Raw genomic sequence first — 12263 nt, 5'->3', positions numbered from 1 at the left:
GAATTACAAATGAAAACACCTAGATACCACTACACACATATTAGATGGCTAGAATATAAACACTGACAACACCAAATGCTAGAAAGGATGTGGAGCAAATATAATTAATATATACTGCTGATGAGAATGCAAATTGATATAGCCACTTTGGAAGATTGTTTGGTACTTTCTTACAAAACTAAACATACTCTTCCCATATGATCTAGCTACTGTGCCAGAGGTTGGAAGTCAGGAGAAAAGAGGAAGCAATATATAGATAGAGAACAGGGGATATTTAGAACAGTGAAAATGTAATGTATGATAGTCTAATGGTGGATATAATTCGTAGAGTATCCAACCAAAGAGTGAACCCTGATGTAGTATTGGATTTTAGTTAATAATAATCTATCAGTGTTGGCTCATCATTTGTAATGACTGTAACACAGTAATGTAGAATGTTAATAATACAGAGATCATATAAAGGGGAGAGAGCAAGTATATGGGAATTCTGTACTTTGTTCTGAATATTTCTGAAACTCCTCTAAAACTGAAGACTATTAAAATAAAAAATAGCATGATCCATGAAATAAAACATTAATAAGCTAGACTTAACATTAAAAATCCTGCTTATCAAAAGACAGAGTTTAGAGAGTAAAAATCCAAACTACAGACTAGGAGAAAATATTTTAAGACACCTATTTGGTAAAGTACTGGTAACCAAAATATGCAAAGAATTCTTAAAATTCAGCAAGGAGAAAACAACTGCCTTTAAAAATTGACAAAAGATATGAACAGACACATTGCCCAAGTGATAGTTAAATCATTTGGAAAATGCTGTTATATCATCCATCGCTAGAGAATTACAAATTAAAACAATAATACAGTGCCACCTCACAGGTACTAGATTGGTTTGTTATTCATAATCACTAAAAAACTGGAAGCACCAATATACATTTCAAGAGGTGAATAAATGAACAAATCTTAGTGTATCAGTACAATGAAATATAATTCACAAATAATTAATCTTAAATGTATACTACCAAGTGGAAGGAGGCAGTCTGAAAAAGGTACTACCACATAATTTTACATATTGATATTCTGGTAAAGGTAAGATTTAGAGACGATAAGTAGATCAGTATTTGCAAGATATTTGAGGAGGGCAGTAAACAGGTGAAGCATAGTTTATTTTTAAGGGTTGGAAAACTATCTTGTATGATAGTTGAATAGAATACAAGCTGTTAGGCATTTTCAAAAACAGCAAAACTTCAAAGCACAAAGAATAAATCTTAATTATTGTTTGTTTTTTTTTTTCTTTTTCTAGCGCATATGGAGGTTCCCAGGCTAGGGGTCTAGCGAGCCTTATCTGCAACGTATACCAAAGCTCAGGGCAACGCTGGATCCTTAACCCACTGAGCAAGGCCAGAGATCGAACCCACAACCTCATGAATCCTAGTCGGATTAATTAACCACTGAGCCACTATGGGAACTCCAGAATAAATCTTAATATTTCCTTTTTTCAATTTTTAAGGTTTAAAAAATATAGTTGATTTACAATATTGAGATGATATCTGCTGTACAAAAAAAGTGACTTGATTGAGTGATACATATATGCACATGCATTCTTTTTTAGATTCTTTTCCATATAATGATAGAAGATTCAGTAGAATTCCCTATGCTATACAGGAGTGGTCCTCGTTGGCCAGTCATTCCATATACCAGAGTATACATAGGCCGATCCAAACCTACTGTCCATCCCTCTCACCTAACTATTCCCTTTGAAACCATAAGTCTGTATTCAAAGCCTGTGAGGCTCTTTCTGTTCTGCAAATAAGTTCATATTTATCCTTGTTTAAGATTCTGCATATAAGCGATATCATGTGATGTTTGTCCAATTTTCTTCACTTAGTATGATAATATCTAGGTGTAGCTATGTTGCTGCAAATGGCATTATTTCATTCTTTTTTAAGGCTGAGTATTATTCCATTGTATATATGTACTAAGTCTTCTTTATCCATTCCTTTGTCAGTGGAAAGTTTAGGCTATTGTAAATAGTGGTACAATGAACATTGGGATGCATGTATCTTTTCAAATTATGGCTTTCTTCAGATAGATGCCCAGGAAGGAGATTAACAGATCACATGGTAGTTCTATATTTAGCTTTTAATTTTTTCTGGAAACTTTATATTTTAATATCTATTATGTTTTTATTAAAGTATAGTTGATTTACAATGATTCCCACCCTCTATCTTAGTTTTGATTGCTATTTAAATGATATATTTTTCCATCCTTTACTTTCACTCTGTGTCTTTCAATCTGAATTGTGTCTCCTGTAGACATGTACAACAAGATATTGGCTTTATTTTAAATTAAATCTGAAGATTTATGCCTTTTGATTGCAGCTTTAATCTACTTACCTTTTGTATGACTATTATTATGTTTGCATTTAGATCTCCTTTTTTTATATGCATCATCATATTTGTTTATGGTTGTCAGATATGCCTGGTGGGTTGACTCTTTCAACATTAAAATTATCTCTATTCATCTCTAGTAATAGTTTTTGTCTTAAAGACCTTTTTTTCTCTTACTAGTATAGTCACTTCAGATTAGTTTTTTTAATTAAATTTTGTTTTTACTAGAGTAGAGTTGATTTACAATGTTGTATCAATTTCTCATGTATAACATAGAGACCCAGCCATACACACACACACACACACACACATATACATATATATATATATATATACACACATTCTTTTTTTCATAGTACCTTACACATAGTTCCCATTGCTGTACAGTAGGACCTTATTGCTTATCCATTCCAAAGATAATACTTTGCATCTACCAACCACAAACTCCCAATCATTCCACTCCCTCCCCCTTGGCAACCACAAATCTGTTCTCCATGGCTGTGAGTCTGGTTCTGTTCTGTAGATATAAGTTCATTTGTGCCACAATTTAGATTCTACATACAAGTATATCATGTGGTATTTGCCTTTCCCTTTCTGACTTATTTCACTTAGTACGAAATTCTCTAGTTGCATCCATGTTGCTGCAAATGCCATTATTTCATTTGTTTTTAATGGCTGAGTAGTATTCCATTGTATATATGTACCACATCTTCTTAATCCACTTATCTGTCGATGGACATTTATGTTGTTTCTATGTCTTGGCTATTGTGAATAGTACTGCTATGAACATAGGGGTGCATTTATCTTTTTGAATTGTTGTCTTCTCCAGATACATACTCAGGAATGGAATGCTGAATCATATAGTAGTTCCATATTTAGTTTTCTGAGGAACCTCCATACTATTTTTCATAGTGGCTGTACCAATTTATATTCCCACCAACCAATGTAGAAGGTTTTTCTTTTCTCCACACCCTCTCTAGCATTTGTTGTTAACTTATTAATGAGGGCCATTCTGACCAGTGTAAGGTGCTACCTCATTGTAGTTTTGATTTACATTTCTCTAATAATTAGTGATGTTGACCATTTTTTCACATGCCTCTTGGCCATCTCTTTGTCTTCTTTGGAGAAATTTCTATTTAGGTCTTCTGCTCATTTTTCAGTTGGGTTGTTATAGTTTGGAAACAAAGCCCTTCTCAGTTGTGTCATATGCAACTATGTTCTCCCCTTTTGTAGGTTGTCTTTTTGGTTTTCTTTTATGGTTTCCTTTGCTGTGCCAAAGCTTGTAAGTTTGATTAGATCCCATTTGGCTGTTTTTGTTTTTATTCATATTGCCTCAGAAGAATCTCCATACTGTCTTCATAGTGGTTACACTAATTTATGTTCCCACCAACAATGCAAGAGGGTTTCTTTGCCTTTACACCCTCTCCAGCATTTATTTTTGTAAACGTTTTGAACATGGCTATTCTGACTGGTGTGAGGTGATACCGTCCTGTAGTTTTGATTTGCATTTCTCTAATAATTTGTGATGTTGAGCATATTTTCATGTGTTTTTTTGGCAATATATCTTCTTTGGAGAAAGGTCTCTAGATTTTCTGCCCATTTTTTTATTAGTTTGTTTTTTTTTTGATGTAAAGTTGCATGTAGTTGTATTTTTAGGATTTCACATATAAGTGATATCATAGAGTAAAGCATTATTTCTAAAAAACAATTACAATTTTTTTTTATTTGGGTCAATTTCTATACAACCTAAGGTACATGTTAACATGCAAAATATTTCTTAGAAAAGCTAAGGAAATTTAAATACATGAAAACAATAGAATAGATAAAAGAAAGTTTTTAGCTGTCCAATCTGAAATTCTTAGATATTTGACTAATCTCATTTAAAATATACATGAATACATCTTAAAATTCATTCTTAAATTTTGATCATTCTTACCATCATTGGTATTACGGAATATTGACATATGTTCCTTGTTATGATATTTCTTTTGTAAAATTATTGTCAGGGTCTCAGTCTTACAAAACTTTTTGTCAGACAATATTCCAATAATATTCAATGCTGACTGAAATGATTTATAATTGTGAGAGAACTGGACAATTAATTATTTGAATTGGCATTTAGCTGAAAATATATGTATATCAACCACAGAGTTAAATCTGGAGGAAGGGTGAGATTTGGAGTATAGGGTTATCAGTGGGATCTTTCACATTTAATCTATAAAAGTGTTTATTATTTGGATGTTATTTAGATATTAGAGAATTACAAAATGTATAAAAACATGAATTATAAGAAAAAGAAGATTAAATCAATTTTGTGCTGTTTGAAATTTGTACACAGAACAAAAACAATAATAAGAAATGTAAAAAAATTACTAGAGGATTAAAAAATGAAATAAATTATCTTTTTCAGGAAGTGGAAGGGGCTTTGATGAAACCCCATGCCCAAGACTGTCATTTTGGTGCAAAATGAAAACTTGAATTCTATTAATCACAGCCATGTAGAGGTTCTAAATCTCTGACATATATGAACCCCTGTAGTAATTAGTCTCCTATCATAGATTTGTATTAAATAATCATAAATCACATGCTATTCTAGCCTTTTTGGAGAAGCTTAAGTCATGATATTTGACAAACTTCCATCCTTCAAGACACCAATAACTTAAAGAATCAGGGATGCAACCCTGTATCTCTCTCAGACACAAACATGTGCCCTAGAGGCCACATGTAAAGATTAGATTAACTTCCATGGGAAAGAGAAAAGGCTGCAGTGTTTATAGATTATAAGATGAATAAGAATTCATGAGTTGAAAAAAAGCACATGACCATTACTGATGGACATGGTAATGTGAAAGAAGCAGGAAAGGACAGGGGAGTAAGAGGATATTCACAAAACTGAAAATGATTGTGCTGCTGGGGCTCACATATGGGGAATGGAATATTACAATGTCAAGTCTGAGGCCTTGTTTAAAGCTGGACCTTAGCATGTAGTGTTCAGGGAAGTAGTTTAGGGAGACCAGCAAATGCAGAACAAGGAGAAATGGAGCCAGAGTTTCCTGTAACAAAATAGCATCCATTGGTATAGGACTCTTTTTTTTTTTTCCAACGTGAGGGGCAGGGCATATAAAATAGAAATTTTTCCCAAGATTTATTGAAATATTGACGTACAACATTGCATAAGTTTGAAGTGTATAATGTGTGGATTTGATACACTATATATTGCAAAATGATTACCACTACAGATTTGAATAACACCTACATCACCTTACATAATTACCATGTCTTTGTTATGATGAGAACATCTAAGATCTATTCTCTTAGCAACTTTCAAGTATATAATACAGTATTATTATCGACAACCACCATTATATTATGCATTAAGTTCTCAGAATTTGTCTTTTTACTTTAACCAAAATTTCATCATTTCTTCCATTCCCCCAGATTCTGGCAACCACCATTCCACTCTGTGTCTGAGTTCAACTTTTTTAGATTCCACCTACAGATAATGATATATAGTCTTTGTCTTTCTCTGTCTGATTTATTTTACTTGTTATTTACTTATTATTTAATTATTTACTTACTATTCTTCTTATTATTTACTAACTTATTAGCTTAGCATAATGTCCTAAAGATCCATCCATGATATTGCAAATTACAGGATTTCCTTTTTATATTTATCCATATTTATTATAAATAAACATTATATTATTTTTATAATTTATAAATTACATAAATTATAAATTTACATTTATTAATAATTTATTTTTTTTGTCTTTTTTTAGGGCTGCACCCATGGCATATGGAGGTTCCCAGGTTAGGGGTCCAATGGAAGTTACAGCTTCTGGCCTATGCCAGAGCCACAGCAATGTAGGATACAAGCTGCATCTGTGACCTACACCACAGCTCACAGTAATGCCAGATCCTTAACCCACTGTGTGAGGCCAGGGATTGAACACGCATCCTCATGCATGCTATTTGGGTTCATTAACTGCTGAGCCACCACGGGAACTCCCTAGTTATATTTATTGATTATATATTTTTAATATATAATAAATATAAATCACCTTTTTATCCATTTATCTGTTGATGGGCACAGATACATATTGATAACTGAATAATTCTGCAAGAAACCTGAGACTACAGACATCTCTTTGAGATTTTGTTTTCATTGCCTTTGGATATATGCCCAGAGTGTGATTGCTAGATCATATGGTATTTCTAACTTTAATTTTTTGAGGAAACACCATACTGATTTCTGTAGTTGCTGTACTAATTTACATTCTCATCAACAGTATACCGGATTCCCTTTCCTCCACATTCTTGCCAATACTTATTATTCCTTATCTTTTCGATGATAGCCATTCTAAGAGGTGTGAGCTGGTATCCCATTGTGGTTTTGATTTGTATTTCGCTGATGATTAGTGATGTTGAGCATCTTTTCATTTACTTGTTAACCATTTGTAGGCATTCTTTGAAAAAAAAAAAAATGACTCTTCAGTTCCACTGCCAATTTTAAAATCAGATTGAGATTTTTTTTTTTTTTTGGCTATTTAGTTGTAGGAGTTTTTATATATATTGGATATTGACCCCTTTTCAGATATAAATGAACCTGCAAATCTTTCTCCCTTTCCATAGGTTGCCTTTTTGTTTTGTTCTGAAAAAACATTCAAGTTTAATGGAGATCCACATTAAGTGTAGCTTCTATTCCTTGTGCTTTTGGTAGCATGTCCAAAAAATTATGGCTGAGACCAGTGTTAAACAGAATTTTCCCTTTTGTTTTCTTCTAGGAGTTTTATGATTTCAGGCCTTATGTTTAAGTTTTCAATCCATTTCCAGTTAATTTTTCTAAGTGTTGTTAGATAAGGGTTTAATTTCATTCTTCTACCTGTGATTATTCAGTTTTCCCAATGCCATTTGTTAAGCCCACAGCTAAAATTGTACTTAATGGTAAAAATGTTGAAAGATTTTTCCCTAAGATCAGGAACAAGACAAAGATGCTTAGTCATTCTTTTTTTTTTTTTTTTTTTCCTATCTCTCATCTTTTTAGAGCCGCACCCACAGCATATGGAGGTTCCCAGGCAAGGGGTGAAATCAGTGCTACAGTTGCCAGTCTACACCACAGCCACAGCAACTCAGGATCTAAGCTGCATCTGTGACCTACACAGCAGCTCACAGCAACTCCGAATCCTTAACCCACCAAACAAGGCCAGGGATCGAACCCACATCCTCATGGATACTAGTCAGATTCATTAACCACTGAGCCACAATGGGAAGTCCAAAGGTCCTTACTCTTATCACTATTAATAAACATAGTACTGAAAGTCCTAGCTAGAGCAGTCAGACAAGAAAAAGAAATACAGATCAAATTAAAAAGGGAGAAATAAGTTTGTCTTTTTTTGCTGATGATGTTATACAAAAAATATTGCATATATGTATGTTTTGTGTGGACGTATATTTTTATTTATCTTGAAAATATACCTTGGAGTGGAATGCTGGATTCAGTGGTAACCTTATGTTCAGCATTTTGAGGAACTGTAAAAACTTTTCCATAGCAGATGTATCGCTCTATTTTCCTACCAGGAATACATAAGTGTTCCAATTTCTCTGCATATTCACCAATACTTGTTAATTCCTATCATTTTAATTATAGCCATCCTAGTATGTGTGAAGTAGCACATCACTGTGGTTTGAATTTGCAGCTCCTAATGAACGATGATGTTTATATTTCCTTTTATCTGCTTTACTTGAGTTTAGTTTCTCCTTTTTTTCTTTTTTTTCCTTTTTTTTAATTTATTTTTTATTGTTCTTTCCCCCAACACACTTTTTTTTTCCCACTGTACAACATGGGGACCCAGTTACACATACATATATACATATTTTTTTCTCCCATTGTCATGCTGTGTTGTAAGTATTTAGACCTAGTTCTCAGTGCTACACAGCAGGATCTAATTGTAAATCCATTCCAAGAGCAATAATTTACATCCATTAACCCCAAGCTCCCAATCCCTCCCACTCCCTCCCCCCCCCCAGGCAACCACAAGTCTATTCTCCAAGTCAATGATTTTCTTTTCTGTGGAAAGTTTCCTTTGTGCCATATATTAGATTCCAGTTATAAGTGATATCATATGGTATTTATCTTTATCTTTCTGATTTATTTCACTCAGTATCAGAGTCTCTAGTTCCATCCATGTTGCTGCAAATGGCATGATTTCATTTTTTATGACTGAGTAGTATTCCATTATATATATATACATCTTCTTTTTTTTTTTCTTTTTGTCTTTTTGAAGCCATACCCCAGCATATGCAAGTTCCCAGGCTAGGGGTAAAGTCAGGGAGCTGCTAGCCTACACCACAGCCTTAACCCACTGAGTGAGGCCAGGGTTCAAATCTGTGTCCTCATGGATATTAGTTAGGTTCATTTACTGCTGAGTCAGAATAGGAACTCCTTTTTTCTATTTTCTTAAAGCTGATACTAGATATTAAAATTTTTTATCTGAAATCTTTCTTCCTTTTAATATAAACTTACCAACAAAATTTTTCTGAGCACTGCTTTAGTTGCATCCTATAATTTTGGAATGTTGGGTTTTATTTTTCATTATTATTATTATTTATATTTATTATTTATTTTTCAGAGACATGTATAACTTATTTTTCTTTCTTTCTCCCTTGGTTATTTAGAATATGTTGTTTAATTTGCACGTATTTACAAATATCCTAAATTTCCTCATGTTATTGATTCCTAATTTAATTCCATTCTGATTAAAAAAGATGCTTTGTATAATTTCACTTGAAATTTATCAAAGCTGGTTTTACAGTTTATGGTCTGTCCTTGAGAATGTCCCATGTTTAAGAAGAATACATGTCCTCCTGTTAGATGATATATTCTGTAAATAACTTTCATATCTAATTGACTTATAGTGTTAAGTCAATGTTAAGTGTTAAGTCAGCGTTAAGTTTTGTTTCCTTATTATGTTCTGCCTGTTATATATGTCCCGTATTGAAAGCAGGTTATTAAAGTCCTAAATATTATGTTCATTTTTTCTATTTTTTCCTTCAGTTCTATCACTTTATATGCACTTTGGACTGTGATGCTTATGCACATATTTGTTTATAATTGTCAGATATGCCAGGTGGATTGACCCTTTAACATTAAAATTATCTCTATTCATCTCTAGTAATATTTTTTGACTTAAAGAACTTTTTTGTGTGTGTTATTGGTATAGTTATTTCAGATTAGTTTTGATTGCTGTTTAAATGATCTATTTTTCCATCCTTTATTTCTTTCATTCTGTTTGTATCTAACAATCTGAATTGTGCCTGCTATAGACAAATAAAATAGGATACTGGGTTTTCCTTTTTTAAAATGTAATCTGAGGATCTGTGCCTTTTGATTTCATTTTTAATCCACTTATATTTTGTATGACTATTAGTTTGCATTTATGTTTCTTTGTTTTTTCTGTTCTATGTGCATCATTATTTTTTATTTCTCTGTTCTGCCTCATTTGCCCTCCTTTGCAGTAAATGAATATGTTTAGGAGTTCCCTTGTGGCACAGTAGGTTAAGGATCTGGCATTGTCACTGTAGTGGCTTGGGTGACTGCTGTGTCATGGGTTCCATACCTGGCCTGGGAAGTTCCACATGGCACAGATCTGGCTAAATAAAAAATAATAATAAATTAATATTTTACCTTAACATTTTAATTTCTAATAAATTATAATTACATTTTTTGAGTTTTAAAAATATGCATCAGTGGTTGTAATAAAGTGAGAAATAAAAATGATTAGACCCCTCAGTGAAGCTATTCCTAGGATTTGTATAATTCCCTTCTGTAGAACAGTCAGTTCCTACCCCTAAATAAATCACTATTATTTTCAAGGAAGGTTACTGATGAGAGAGTTCTCTGTAATGGGATAAGGGGAAAAGGCAGTTGAGATCATTGTTCAATATTAAGTGGGAGAAGGTTACATTTTGTAAGTCACTAGGAAATATAAAGAACCACAACTTAATGTAGGGCTTCATCTGGATGAACATATATTACAAAATCAAGAATTGTATCAATGGCAATTCAGAATAATGTTTAAGTAGTATATGTTTATATACATTATTGTATACAATATGCATATTGATATAAGGAATTGGTGCTTGAACGACACAGGTTTGAACTGCAAGGGTTCACTTAAAAGTGGATTTTTTTCAATAAATATATGTTACAGTATTACGTAGTTGGTCAAATCTTAGCATACAGAATCATAGAATACAGATGGACAACTGAAAAGTTATGAATGGAGTTTCAGCTATGTGTGTCAGCACCCCTAACCCTCATGTTGTTAAAGGGTCAACTGTACATACATATATCCATATATTTATGTATGTATACACATATGTATACATATAAACTATATGTAATATACTATTTTATATCTATAATTCTTACATAATAAGTAATGCTGAAATGCTTAATCCAATCAGTTGCAAAACATCTTATGGTTTTATATTTGTCAGTGTATAGGGTATTTTATGTGGACCTTGAATACAGGGTGATAAATCAGTTTTTCAAGAAAAGCCACACAGTGTATTTATCTGTTTTACTAGTTGCTGTTGAGGATTTGATAGAATGGAGAAGTCCTGACTAAGAATTTAACCTGTTAAAGCAAATATCCAGGGTAACTGATTTGGGACATTTCCATATTTGCTCTGAAAAATTTCCACAAAAAGCCTAACAAAGTTTATCGAGGTACTTGCTTAAGAAACCGGGGAAGAAGTTACCTCTTCTTCTATGTATAAATTTTTTATTGATTGCCTAAATCATCTCAGACCACAAGTGGGAGTGGATGGTTGTATTAATGCTGGGAAAATCCCTCTGCCTGACTCCTTGTCCTACTGAACAACTCCTCCTTCAAATTCAGATTTGCAAAAATTTTATTTAATAGGATTCTTGTACTAAGTTATACTGAATGTTTTTTTTACTTAATTTTGGAACTGACCATGTACAGGCAATGAAGTAAATCTTCCCGGTTTCTTGAATTTCTGGCTCTCAGAATTCATATGTGTTTTAAATAGCAAAAACATTGTTGCCATTACCACCATTTGAATGGTCCGCATTTATTTTGCTGTGGTGCTTTTCTGAAGGGCAGACTGAGATTCTCCACTGATTTTTTTTTTTTTTCTGCCCTGTGGCTTATGGAGTTCCTGCACTGGGGATCAGATCTTAGCTGCAGTTGCGACCTGTGCCACAGGTGTGGCAATGCCAGATCCTTAACCCATTGTGATGGGCCATTGTGATGCATCCCAGTGCTCTAGAGATGCCACTGATACCATTGCACCACAGTGGGAACTCCTCCACTGAATTTTAAGCTTTTAATTCTGTAAACACACAGTGCACTTATCCATTTGCACCCAAAAAGATATCCCACATGACTAAAATTAGATTAAAAATTTACTTTTAGAATAAGCATTTTGCTTTTTCTAAATGAATAGGTATTTGCTATATCTTAAAACATTAACTTTTAATGTTTACATGTAGAGAACACTAAACATTGAAGGCAAGGTATATGTGTTGTACAGATAGAATCATCCTCAAAAAATGAAGATATGTCTTAGTAATGAAAATAAACTTTGAATTATGTTTCCGAATAAACATTTCCCTCACTGTTTCTAGGCAATGTTTTGATAAAACAGTAGGCTTTTTCATAGCACAAAGAATAAGCTTTTATTTTTATACTTAAATATTGTCAGGTTGTAACCTGAAAATGCCAAAAAAATTTTTACTGCCATCGCTGAGAAAAATAATCTTCTTACTTGGTAATTGGTCTTAGCCAATATGTCTCAAAATATTATGATAACAGATCAAGAGTTTCAGTTTCTCAAGTTTATTGGTTT

The sequence above is a fragment of the Sus scrofa genome, chromosome 9, assembly GCF_000003025.6.
Source record: "Sus scrofa isolate TJ Tabasco breed Duroc chromosome 9, Sscrofa11.1, whole genome shotgun sequence".
In the NCBI taxonomy this organism is placed as follows: Eukaryota; Metazoa; Chordata; class Mammalia; order Artiodactyla; family Suidae; genus Sus; species Sus scrofa.
The sequence above is the reverse complement of the archived record's forward strand: the minus strand, read 5'-3'. Positions refer to the sequence as shown.